This window comes from Pipistrellus kuhlii, unplaced genomic scaffold (genome assembly GCF_014108245.1).
Source record: "Pipistrellus kuhlii isolate mPipKuh1 unplaced genomic scaffold, mPipKuh1.p scaffold_m20_p_2, whole genome shotgun sequence".
Taxonomy (NCBI): Eukaryota; Metazoa; Chordata; class Mammalia; order Chiroptera; family Vespertilionidae; genus Pipistrellus; species Pipistrellus kuhlii.
In genome coordinates, this window is record NW_023425515.1 from 39,844,050 (window position 1) to 39,858,219 (window position 14,170).

Sequence of the window (14,170 nt, forward strand, 5' to 3'; positions counted from 1 at the left end):
TCAAAGAACAATAATTTTCCACCTACCGGCATATTTAGGGGTTCTCATGGGCTGGACGCCTCTGATTTGGAGGTTCTGGTCCCAGGCTAAAGGGGGCGGACAGGGGACCCCCCTCCCCGGACCCAGGACTGTGGTACAGCCTGCTCCGCCAGCGTCACGTGGGCAGCCCCTCTGTGACGTCGGCGCCTTCGCTGTAGCAAAGCTCGGCCTCTGGAATTCTGAGAACTAATTTGCTATTCGGTGACATAAGAGGGGGGAGTGCGCTTTTGCTTTCCTGGGGTCTGGGGCTCATTCCTCCTCTTCTTGCCCATAAACTCAGCTCCTGGAACTAAATCACACGGAAAGGGGAGCGAGAGATCCGAACCGTGGGCAAAAGTCTGTTGTCTATGCCAGGTTTAGAAGCGAGTGAGAGAGAGAGGGGGAAAAAAAACCCAAATCACCACAGCTCTTTGCAGCTAGCATAGTAGGCACTACGAGAAAAATATTTGCCAAGCAGTTTTTCTTCGGTGGGTTCCTTTGCTTTATTTTTATTTGGGGCCGGTTTTGTTTTCCTTGTCAATGTGATGGGCTGGGATTTTTTTTGGTGGTTGTCTGTTGATGGTTTTCGGATTTTTGCTTCTGATGTTTGCCTTCTGCAAGTTTGTGGTGTTACGTAAATCGTAGGATCCCGCAAAGGTTGGATCTGGGTGTCGTGGTGTGTGTGTGTGTGTGTGTGTGTGTTTCCCTAATCTCTCAAGCCTTTTAAAGATGTGCTATTTTAATACCGATGCTATTACTGAAAGAAGCTGAAATTTTTGGTTGTATGTAAGCAACCCAACCCCCACTTTTTTTTTTTTTTTTTTGGTGCAATTTTGTTTTTCCCCTTGGACTTTTACTGAGAGGAGGCTCTCCTGCACTTAAGTGCTGTTCAGAGGATTTGTTTTGTTTGGGTTTGTTTCTTTCCAGGACAGCAAGTGGTGGGTTTACTCTTTCTGTTATTGTACACTTAGGACATTTTTTTGCTGCAAAAACCTGTGTGTATTTAAGTATGTGTATGCATGTGTTTTACAAAATTCTGTGAGCCAAATACCTGTTTTTGTTTTGCTTTTTTCCTAAAGTCTTGATTCCTCCCCATCCCCCACCCCCACTCCTGTCTGGTTTCAAGGTCGTTGTCAAAAATCTCTTCTGTCTGTGTTCTAAGACATCAGCCGGAGGGAATTCTAAAGGCCTGCCATGCCAGAATCACAGATACTGCGCGTATTTAGAACAGACTGTGCTACAACCATAATGCGCTGCACGCAGCACAGTTCTCAGCTTTCAAGCTCAGTTGGGAGGAGGAGGAGAAAGGGGAAATCTTTCTTCCTTTCTTTCTTTCTTTCTTTTTTTTTTTTTTTTAAAGGCAAATGCAGTGCAGAATCATTTCACTGTGGGCCTTGGTTTGTTTATTCAGAACTGCCAGTTTCCCTATTTAAATGTTGGTTGGGTTTTTTCCCCCCTCCTACTCATCCCTGAATGAGGGAGACTCTTGTTTCTTTAATGTCTCTCTCTTAAAAAAAGGGGTGTGAGGGGAAAATAATATTTCAGATTCCTCAAGAATTAACCCAAAATGTTTGGACCAGAAGCAGATTTCAAAGGTCAGGCTGTTCTGAGCTTTGGCTATGAGAGTCCTTCCGGCAACTCATTAAATTACAGACGAGTTCTTAAAGGTTTCACAAAATTTCTGCGCACATTAATTTCCAATAACGATATCATCCAAAATAATCGACCTCTCCATCCCTCCAATTTGTGTTTATAATGGAGATGTGAGCAGAGCTAGGAAAGATTGCTGGCTGTTTCCTGGGATATTTGGGATCTCTTTCCCAAAAGAAATGTATTAGAAGTTCATATCTATTGCTCACAATGCTGTGGTTGATGCAGCCCCCTTTTTTTAAAGGCTATGTTGGGGGTTTTAGTACCAGAAGAGGTCTGAAGGAGGTGATTCTTTTCTACACAGTCTGGAGCTTAGGAAATATGCAGGTCCATCGCTGAGAAATCTGAATGGTTTAATACTTATTTACAGCCTCTTGGAAAAGCATGTCATGTGACAGATTTTTGAAAAATATGCATAGGCCTAATTCTATCACTATTGTTGAAGTAAACATTTTACCCTTAAAGACATATGATATTGTCAAGTCTCAGATTCATTCTGCCAGAGGCTTATCCCTTTTTTGTTTTTGTTTTTGTTTTATCATCTTGTTACCTCTCATTTTTAAAGAGTTTTAAATGAATCCTACTGGATTCAAAATGACACCCCCAAGTTTACTGAAGGGGTTTTCTTTGTGTATTTATATGTGTGGTATTTTTTATTTTATTTTATGAGCAATAAGAACTTTAGGGGCTCTTGGGAGTATCTATATGGTTTGGAATGTGAATTGTATGGATATGCCTTATTATTGATAGTACAACGAGGTTTTATGATTTTTGAACATTTTTCTTGCAAAAGTTGCCTTCTGGTCTCATTGGTCCCTCCCCCAACCCTAACTTTTAACACATTCAAGCTTGTCCCTTCTGAGTTCTCTTTGCTACTTCAATCTTAGCCCCATGGGGGCGCTGCAGAGCAAAGGGAAATCTGCTCCCTCTGGCAATAGAACTAACACGAATGGGGGCTGGGAAGGAATTCACCCTTCTTGTACCTCAGTCCTCTTTAATTCTCTGCAGGGAGCACTAGGACAGAGAACCCCACCAGGCTTGATTTAGAGATGATTAACCTCATCACCAGGGACCTCAAAGCTTCTCAGCATATTATTTCTGAGACCAAGTTCCAGAGTCCTGCTTTCATTTCTTCCTTTCTTTCTTCCTTTCTTCCTTCTTTCTTCCTTTCTTTCTTCCTTCTTCCTTCTTCCTTCTTCCTTCCTTCCTTCCTTCCTTCCTCCTTCCTTCCTTCCTTCTTCCTTTCCTTCCTTCCTTCCTCCTTCCTTCCTTCCTTTCTTTCTTTCTTTCTTTCTTTCTTTCTTTCTTTCTTTCTTTCTCTTTCCTTCTTTTTTCCCCCCTGTCAAATCAAACAGTTTACCCTCAAAGAAATTGGTCAAAGCAGACCATTACAAGAAAAAAAATTATTGAAAATATTCCAAAGGTAGAGATTTACTTTTAGGTAAGCCCCTTCCTCTCTATTGAATGAGTAGTAAGGAAAAATTGGGCACCCACCTCTCATTTTTTTTTCAATTCCTAGGAATAAACTTTATCAAATTTTATACCAATTATATTTCTTCCAGCATGTTCTTTCTTCTCTCATTTTAATCACTCCCCGTTAATAACCAGTTTGCATCACCATGTGAGTCTCCCTCACTACGGCAGTGCTACCGTTGTAGGATTAAAGATAGGATTGACTTGAATATATTAAAATTCTTTTAAATCATCCTGAAGGAACTCTAAAGAGAGATTCCTTGTCTGGAGTCGTATGTGTGATTCCTGGCGATATATGGAGGACTGTGTATCAACCAGTCCTATGATTTAATGACTCTACTGGTTATTAATACTCTGCATAGGGGACCAGCGCAGCCCCTTTGCTCGGTGGACTGGCCATAGTAATAGGTTCCTAATTGTAGCTAGTGGGTAAATATAAGCTTTGTTATAAAACAAAATATTGTGGTCCTAATGTTACAACTAGTTAAGGGAAAGAACAGATTTTTGCATTCAGTTCTACTCATGAAATCTTCTTCACAATTCAGTCATAGCTGGAAAGGAACCTATTGTTGGAATAAACATTGTCTGGTCTCATTCTAAGGGGGCTCCAAACAGAGAAATTGTTTTCCCTGTTATAGATCTACTTGGGCAGATCTATAAATTACCACATTACAGAATTACAGACTTTCAAGCTGAAAGGAGCCTTGCCCATTAATAACACAACTCCCCCAGGTTTCCTTCTATCGGGAGAAGCTGGCCCTCAGTTGTAGACTTGCATGACCCCAGGAACACAGCTGAAAGGGGGGTCTTTGTGTTTTTATGTCCTGTGTCATTTTAGAGAATCAGAGGATATGACTATCTGGATCTGGAGGAGGTTATCTCGTTTTCTGGCAGAGTTAGGGGAAGCAAGGCTGCTTAGGGCACTGTGTAAATTATAAAGTGGTTCTCAGAACAAACTCCAAATCATGAGGAGTATTAATGGTCATTTGAATTTGGTTATGCTTGCAACCTGTGCTGCCGTAAGTGACACTATTTTTGATGGATATGAGAGATGTTATCTACCTGACATGAACAATTTTACCTATTCATTTTATTTCAAATCCTTCATTTAGAGCTATGGCAAGCAAGCTCAGTCTATTATCATTGGAGAAAAAAAAGGAGCTTTCTTGATATTTTTCAGAAATAGGGAGCAGAAAGTTTTGAGACATAAAAAAAAAGAAGAAAAAAAAGATGATATCCAGCCACTTACTTTCTGAAAAAGTGTTGACGTTTAATTTTGATCCATATGCTTCCTGCTTTCAGCCTGTATTATTCTAAGACTTTTTTCTTTTCATCCTAGCTCAGAATTTTCCCCCCAAACACTGATTTTTCCACACTTTCCCCATTTACATGAAATGGAAATAAATATCGGGAGCTTAAAATAGAGAAGTATGGGGGAGCATGTAATCATTTGTTTATTGCATTCGATCACTGTTTTGAATAGCAGGGTTTTCACTTCCTATGAAACCTTCGCATGAAGGAAAGCAGCAGCTGGACTCTGAAAAGGATGAGAGGAGGGAAGCGCTTGAGTGTTTGTAAACTCAGGGTGGAGGAGTTCTGCCCCATGCTGTACTTTGCTGTCTTTACTACTTAAGGCTGGAAGTGGAAAAACTTGATTTGCATGTTGTGCCTGAATTTTTTTTTTCTTTCTTCTCCACACCGCCCTCTGTACACCTGACCACGCAGAAGCCTATCTGAAGCCGGCTTGATGGCAGGGGAGAGCTGGAGAGCAGAAGAATGTGCAGAGGGAGGGAGTGCTTGGTACTTTTCCATTCACATCTCCACAGTGGCTTTTCTTGTTTATTTCAGCTTCCACCCGCAGGAACCTTTCTACTGCCTGAAATTCGAGTCATTAAACTGTTCCCTGTGGTCAGACTACAGATGTTTGGTGAATGTTTCCTACATGTCGGTGTCTAGGTTGCATATGTACCTATAGACACACACACAAACGTGTAACTCCACAGGGGCATAGTATGAGGTTTTGTGTGTGTGTGTGTGTGTGTGTGTGTGTGTGTGTGTATTTGCGGGAGGGGGGGGGCGGGGCGGGGGGGGGGGGGTAAGTGCGGGCACTGGATAGATTGCCAAAAAAGTCTTGGTTTCTAATTACGTTCTGCCTGGAAGTCCTTATGGGACCTAGAGCAAAACCACTTGTCAAGACTCAGTTTCCTTGACTATGTGAAGGAATAACCCAGATGATATGCATGATATCTATTTGTTCAAAATTCTATACCCATGTATCTAAATACATATTTACATAATTTTAGGGTGGGGGGCAGAGATGGAAAGGAGCTTTGTGTATTTGTGTACCTGGAGTCGGGGAAAGGGTTAGATTGTAAACTTCTAAGTAAAGAAGGCAATTCCAGAATCCTCACTTCTATCAATTTTTAACCAATTGTAGACCAAAGTCTGAGATTATGCTGAGTGGGTCCAAAAGCCATTTGAAGATTTCAAATGTTAGGAGTTGGAAGAGGCATTTTCTAAGACCTTATACTTTTGATCTCCAGCATTCAGAATCAGATGTGACAATTCCCAAGTGTTTTTTCTGCCCTAGAATTCTTCTGTAGTTTTGTTTGTTTTTGGAAACTGTCCTAGTTAATGATAGAAAGGAGATAAAACTTGTAAACTGGGCAGTCTTTAAGCCACTGAGCCCTGTGCATGTGCAAAAATTAAATATATCCTAATGTGAAGAGAGGAGAGAGAGAGAGAGAGAGAGAGAGAGAGATTGATTGATTCCTGGTAAGAAACTCAGAGGTAACCCAGCAATCACTGCATTGAATGTAATTATTTGAAGTCAGAGGAAATTATAGATGAGAGTTTGCCCTTAAAAAAAAAAAAAAAAAAAAAGCTTGACCTATCAGAAGAAACTTAAAGTCAATGAAAGAGATATTTTCTATAAAATTACTATTTTCTATATTTAAAAAAATATTTCCTATAATTTTAAAATCTTCATTCTTGAAAAATAAAGGTCTAAAAATTTTCAGATCTGATTGTCTAGATAAAATAAGGCCTTTAACAGCAGTGACCTCTGAAACATCACCATCTCTCCACTGGCTTAGACCTTCTGGAATATTATTCATACCCCATGGGCAAGGAGAGGTGGAGCTAGTTACATAATATACTAGATCCTTAGCAATTATCCAATCCAATTCTACTGATTTTGTATAATTAGAAATTGAGGCCCAAGCAGAATATATTTGCCTCATATACTGAATCACTGACAGAGCTGGATCCAGAATGTGGATGCTCTGGTTTAAATCTGGGCTATGATTTTTCCATGGCTTATCGTGGAAAGAGGATATGGAGTGGGTAGTTGGTAGCCCTGAAAAATGGCCATTTTCTGTGGCCTGGACTTCTGACATGATCTCTCCAGAGTTTCTCCATCGATTTTTTCATACATAGATGGATGGAAAGATCATTTTACACGTGTTTTGTGTTTGGGTCCCAGTATATGACTCAGTATATGATCCCCCACAGGCTCCTAAGGTACTGTGATTTAATATAGTTAATAAATCTATAATTTATGAATGGTACAATCATGTCATAGTTGAGTGTATGTTGAAGATAATAATTTTGCACTTAAATATCATTTGGCCTAAAAAACGATGCTGCAGTAGCAGTGAGCACACCAATGCAGATCATGATCTGATACATTCTCCAGTATTTGGAGGCAGGGCTTTTTGGACAAATGGCTGATTCTAGTTCTAGGCCTGGAGCAGGAAATACACAAAATTAGAATGGAACATCTTGTAGCATAGAGTAAGGAACTGTTAAAAACAAAAACAGTTTCAATGAAGGATATTTCAAAGAGACCCCAAAGCCACCTGAAGAGTTCCAATGGCCAAATTTAAAAAGTTTTGAGCAACAAAATAGAGTAATATTGGATTATAAGCCAAAGTATAAAATGAACATCCATGAATCCACACAGATATAAATAAATTATTGAATATATGAATAAATGGGAGAAAAGTGACAAATCTCCCTTATAAAAGAATTCCAAATAATTTATGTAGATATACTGTCTTCAAGGAGAGGAAGTATTACTCCTTACTTTAAAGTGTAAGCTGTGCATGGTGACTTCCTTCCAAAGAGGACAGTATGGGAGGGAGAGAAAGAGAGAGAGGAATTTTATGTAGACAAGCCTGCCAAACAGAGTACATCAACCAGGTCATCAAGGTCAACATTAATAGTGATAAACCATGGTGATTGTATCTACCTTTGATAGGAGGTGATGAAAAGGGTTCTATATCTATATGATCTCCCCATACCCCATTCTATTTGTGAGGAAAACATCAGATAATAGTAGAGCATCCTACAAAATACATGATCAGTACTCCTCAAAAGCATTGAGGTAAAAAAACAACAACAACAAACAAACAAAAATAAGAAAAACAAGGAAAGTGTGAAGTAGCCAAGAATAGCCTGAGGAGATATGACAACTTAATGTAATACAGTGATCCAGATGGGAGCATGGAATAGAAAAAGACATAAGGTAAACATAAGCAAACCTGAATTAATGATGGACTTAAGTTAATATGGTGTCAATATTGTTTTGTTAATTGACACAAATGTTCCATCATATCAATAAAATGTTAATAATAGTGAAAACTGGGCACATAGTTATTCTCTGTACTATCTTCTCAATTTATCTATATAGTTGGAGGGGGGAGTGGAAAATAGGGGCCTATCTTTATTTTCCCTTTCAATACCAGAAATCTCCAAAAAGTGAGCCAGGCCTCTCAACAACTGAGAGGGCTTGCTTCCCACCCAACCATGCCCCCAAAACAGAGTCATGAAAATAAGGAAGACTGTATTTATTCATTTAGTTTACTAAATTGAAAGCAATTTAACTAATTTCTGTATAAAGAACTAAGAGGAGAGCACTAGGGAAACACCAAAGGCCAAAGGTTGTCATGATGGTGGATGACTCAAGTGACCTTATAAATCCACTTATTCCAAGTCTCTTTGTGGAAACCTTCATGGAAAGAAGGCCTAGAAAAATCTTTTCATCAGTCCAAATAGGACAATAGAATTTGGGAATTCATCACTTAAGTTGCGGAAGCCTAAAGAGCTTTGTGGATTGTCTGCTCTTTCATTGTACAACTCCAATAGAACTTTGGATCTCATCAGAGTTGACTAGCAGAGTTATAACCCTGGGGTATCTAAAGAATTGATGACTGGAACTAAAACTCTAGAAATTTTTATTCATTTTCTAGATAAGATCCCATAATCTAAACTGGGAAGGTCAAAAGAGGATAATGGTTTACAAAGATCACCCAGCAAATTAGTGGAAGAATTAATTCTCATCAACCAGTTCATCTTGAATTATTTATTTTGCTTCAGTCTTCATTTTGGTAAACTGAGGACTATTACCTTGATAAACTGTACATTATTTTAGAAGTACTTCATTAATTCCTAGCCAATTGTCGGTTATCAATGGTGTTTAGTTTGAATGCTGCACTTAAGTTTCCAGTATCTTTTCCCGCTTCTGCCAGCTTCTCTGCCAAGTGGTTATAAAATCTTTGAATCAAACCTTATATTTACTATGGAGGCTGACATGTAAATAATTCTTAGTGAAATGCAGTGAGACTGAATTCTCTCATAGACCATTTTGGTTAGCATGACTCAATAATCTATTAGGTCATGTATCTCAAGAGTCATAAATATAGTAATGCCCTTTGACCCAGTTATTTTACTTCTAGGAATCTATCTTCAAGGCACAGTTCAACATATAGGGAAAAAGTATCTTTTATTGAATATATCTATATATCTATATCTATATCTATCTGCATTCAAGCATTATATCTAGCAACAAAAATTTTCAACAGCCTACATGTCCCATCATGATTTATTTGGGGGAAAGGGTGTTGGATGGAAAATAGTTAAATTATAATACAACTAATTTGTTAAAATTGGAATTGGGAAATACTTATAATAACAGGTGAAGTGTATATATATATATAGTGTAGGGACAAATAATATATGTAAGTAGTGTATTTGTAACTGTTTAACAATACTTTTCATAGAAATTAGACTGGTTACACATACACAATAGTACACAATTAACAAAAAAATATTTAAAAAGGCTATTTTAGGGTTGTAGGATTATGGATGAATATTTTCCTCCTTTATTTTTTTCCTTTATATTTCAAATTGTGTAGAGTTTATATATATTAATTTGATATATATCTCACAAGCTCACCCTTAATATAAATGGAAGAACCCTCAGTGAAGGCTTTTACCAGCAAACAATTACTTCCCTAATTTAGAGTTTTGGATTTTTGACCTAAAGTCAAAGCTTCCCACATCTCTAGGGCATAGAGCAAAAGTGAGAACTGCCCACTCACTCTTGGAGAAGACCTTTCACTCTGGGAGACACTTGTCTCCACTCCAACAAAACATCACCATCTTTGAGCATATTGACCGTAATGAGATTAAACAAATCCTGTAAATCTTTGATCTGTTTCCACACCCTGTTGGTTTTAGTATGCTTATCTTGTTTGTTGGTGTTTCATAGCATTTGCAAATGTCAAAGGGTTTCCTGGTTACTTCACTGTCTCTATGAAGCCACCCAGGAGCTCTCCTGGCAGATAGACTTTCATTGGCTCCTTCTGGGGCTCCAGAAGATGTGTTTTTTATTCTTATAACACATTTGACTAATGAATGCTAAGGAAAACAATGTAAAAATAAACTGTATCAATGTTGTTGTTTTTTTTTAGAGACTCATAAGACGATAGGAATTTTGGGGAGTTATACCTTATTTGAATCACTGTTCATCAACAAAGGCATGAGAGTAGACATCAAAATCTAGGGGGTGAGGGTAAGTACCATGGTTCAGACAAGCCCCTCTTCCCTTAAGCCACTGACTAATTCTTCATGCTCAGCTTTCTCTATTCACTCATTTATCGTTCAACACATGATTCATTGGCCGTTTTTGTATGGGGTACACACTGTGCTAGATGTTGGGGAAACAAACAAATATATAATAATAGGGGCCCCTGGCCCCTGGAGGCACACAGTTTACTGAGTAAACAAAGGGCCCATAAAGGTGCTGCAACTTGTTTGGGTAATGCAAGAGTACTGAGTCAGGAGTGGGCCCCAAATATCCTGATTCTGAGCCCAATACATTACTACAGCTTCTTCTCACATGCTGTATCCCACATCCCACTCCAATATCAGTGCAAGGCACTGATTCCCTCCCTGAGTAGGCTCAACCTCAGAGTTTTTCACCCAGTGTTAATTAGAATAGGATATATATATATATTTATGATATATATATATATATATATATATATATATATATATATATATATATAATACAGCCATCTCAATGTACCATCCACTAACACCCGATACATGATGCAGGAAGATCCACAAGGGCCCGGAGCACAGTTAGATCCTCAGCTTTCCCCACCACCATAATCACTAGGTTGTCTTAACCTACAGGCCAGAGCTTTGTTTGGACCCTGATTTTTATATCTTCTAGCAAGTTCCACCAAGAGCAGACAGATCACCCAGCCTTATACTTTTCCACAGCCCACAGCATAGACTCCAGAACACACCACCATCCCTAACATGAACTAGACACCTAATAACTCCTGATGCCTATTCAAGCTCAAGTCCATTCCAACCCTCTAGGTCAGTGGTTGGCAAACTCATTAGTTAACAGAGCCAAATATCAACAGTAAAGCGATTGAAATTTCTTTTGAGATCCAAATTTTTTAAACTTAAACTTTTTCTAATGCCACTTCTTTAAAATAGACTCCCCCAGGCTGTGGTATTTTGTGGAAAAGCCACACTCAAGGGGCCAAAGGGCCACATGTGGCTTGTGAGCCAAAGTTTGCCGACCACGACTCTAAGTTTTCCAGACTTTGGGGTAATACACTGTCAGATTATATCTCCAGGTGCCAGCCCTGAATCCAGAGAGTTTCCATAGCACACTAGTCACCAAGGCCCAACCTGCCTTCGGGTTGAGCCTATGTACCAGGAGTTGTGACCATTTCCTTTTTATGATCTTGCAAGGATGAGTTACATATAATGACGAATGCATAAAACTACCAGACAAGATTTTTGCAATCTACAGTTGTCTGGCAGTTTTTAATATCTAAACATCAAGTTGCTATGAACAACGTTACTCATTGGAGGCCCTGGTAGTAAAATGCCAAGCAAAATGGTGAAAAGAAAAATGGGACAGAAAAGAGTTAACAGTGACATCAATAAAGGCCATCATTTGGGAAGGTATATTGAGAAGACTTGATAATAGTGAGTCAATAAATCAAGCACTTTAGGCCCTCAAACTTCTTTTCAGTCTCATCTTCTACCCCCATTTTCTACAACAGTCTCTCAACATTCTCCAAGGAAGGACCTTTGTGCTTACTTCCAATCTACATCCCTGCCTAGATCTCTGCTTTTTCTTTGATAGGCTAGAAGCTCCTCAAGGACAAGAATATTTGATTTTTGTTTTCTTTGATTTCTATACAGCATATAGTACTCACTTGGCACATGTTAATTAAAGTAGGTAGAACCGAAAGAGAATTTGATGTAAAATCTGATAATCTGGGTTCCAGTTTAAGTTCCACAACTGACTAACTTCTGTGGTTCTCAGTTTCTTGTTCTCCAAAATAATAATTTCTGCTAAAGGACTCTATTACAGGATTCTCATAAGAATCAAGTGCAATGGAGGAGAAAATACTTTGTAATTTACAGTTCAAAGTGGTTGCTGACTGTTGAATGAATGGATAAACTAATGAACAAAGTATCACAGTTAAGTAAAGCCACCAGGTTGTTCCAGAACAGATTACAGATTCTGTGACTCCAATTCTATGTGGGGAACAATGTATTTGAAATGCCTTGTCTTGAATTTGTAACCATCCTTAAATATGGTTATTTCACTTCCTAAATATCTTAATCCTTTAAGTACAGGAGGACATAAATTACTGCTAAGGATTCATACTGATCCAAAGAAAATGAAAAAGATAATCAGAAAGTCTTTTTGTTCTTGAAATGCAGAATTGGAAATGAACCATTTCCCAGTAGTGGGAACTGAAATCCAGTATTAGATCCTCCTTTTAGATACCTCTTCCTCTTTTTCCTCTTTCTACCTTAGGCCTTCCACACCCTTCCTCTGTACCAAAATGTGTGTGTGTGTGTGTGGGGGGGGGGATTATTTGTTTTGTGTTAACTTGAGTCTTAGTGAAAGGTACAGACAGGGTCCCAATTTATCAAGGCCATTTTCTAGGGTCAACAGGTAGATTTTTATAGTTACTAAAATAAGGTCTGAATGATAGGGAGCCCTGGGCTAACTTACACTAGCTAAGAGAATCCCTGAATCTATCCTTCCTGTCTCTGCCACAAAGGCTTAGCAGATCCCCAAATATTGAGATAAATATGGAAAGAGATTGAGAGCAAGTTGGCCTTGATATGGAGGAAGACAGAAAATATGAGCATGGACAGAGGAGAGAATGAAAGAAAGGCTTTCCCCTGGTAAGGGAACCAGGCAATAATTAAGCAGATTAAGTATTAGACCATACAGGTATATATCCTAGTTCCTGTAATCTGCAACAACAGATACCTAAGTGGAACAAAATACCCAGTAGATTCAGCAGGAATAGGTGAACAACAGTCTCCAAAGGGCTAAGGTGGCAGCAAGAGACAACTCCCATTACTGGGAGCCCATCTGCCCATATTTGCCAGTTTGGAAGGCATCAAGCCCAAGGTCATCAGCCTCATTTATTTTTGGATTCCTAGATGTGGGAAGAAGAGAATCCTGGATATGTATGACATTAAAAAAAGAACACCTCCAGAGTGGGTGAGCTGGGATGATGACCATGCTGTATAGGGCAGCCACCTCCCCAAACTGATTCCTTTTTCTTTCTTTTCACCCTACCTATTCCCAACCATACCTCTCACACAACCATACCTGTTGTGGAAGTCACATTCTTGCACAAGGCTAACTGTGTCTGTGGGAGCAAAGCAAAGTACATTATATTTCCTTTCTCAACTCTGAAACCTGAAGGTTGAGTAAGAATATGGAGGAGCATTGTAAGATTCTAGGGGTTAAGAATTGAAAAGGTTGGAGAAACAATATATTCAACTACATTTCCATATTTTGTCACCAATTTGGTTGGGTGTTTTACATGGAATAAAACAATATATTGGTATTTTCAGTTCTTACCAATATGTAGCTACAAAAGTTATGAATAGAACACCTACTATGTGCTAAGCCTTGGACTAGACTTTCCATATACATGGATTAATTATGGACTTGTTCCTAGTCTAGTTGAGGAAACAAGTATTACACAAGGAAATCCACAGATGAGTAAACAATGGCAAGAGTGAGGGGGAAAGTAAGCCAGGCAGAGGGAGCAGAGGTGAAATAACCATAAAGGAAAACCATGTTCAGGGACTTGAAGGAAGCCACTGTGGCACATACAGAGTCAGTGTAGAACAGCGTTTTTCAACCGCTGTTCCGCGGCACACTAGTGTGCCGCGAGATGTTGCCTGGTGTGCCGTAGGTGCAGACAAGACAAGAATTTTATAATTTTTCACTATTTTGTTTACTTAATATTTCATAATAAAGTAATTATAAAATACTTTCTTTGTGTTTATTTGATTCCTATTTAAGAGAATTACTTTATATATAGTCAATATAGGCACAGAGTTAAATTTTTTAACATTTTCTAATGGTGGTGTGCCTCGTGATTTTTTTCATGAAACAAGTGTGCCTTTGCCCAAAAAAGGTTGAAAAACACTGGTGTAGAAGATGATATTGGGGGCAGGGGCAATCAGAAGCTAGAACATTGTAGATGATAGATAGAAATTTAGAGTTTATTCTAAGTGTATAGAGAGGGCAGTTAAGGTTTTTAGGCAGGGTGATGACATGATCTGGTTTATATTTTAAGAAAAGAACCCTAGCTATTGTATGGGGAGATGAATTAGAAAGGGTCAGAAGTAGGAGTCCTGGTGAGAGATGAGAGTAATTTGGACTACGGAG

General features: G+C 38.8%; 1 long non-coding RNA gene across 1 annotated transcript; it reads left to right on the top strand.

Annotated features, from left to right (window-relative positions):
* Positions 1-15: 15 nt before the first annotated feature.
* On the top strand, positions 16-5,058 carry LOC118724931. Its single transcript, XR_004989730.2, has 2 exons — positions 16-506; positions 4,867-5,058. It is a non-coding gene; the product is annotated as an uncharacterized LOC118724931 (long non-coding RNA).
* Positions 5,059-14,170: the final 9,112 nt, after the last annotated feature.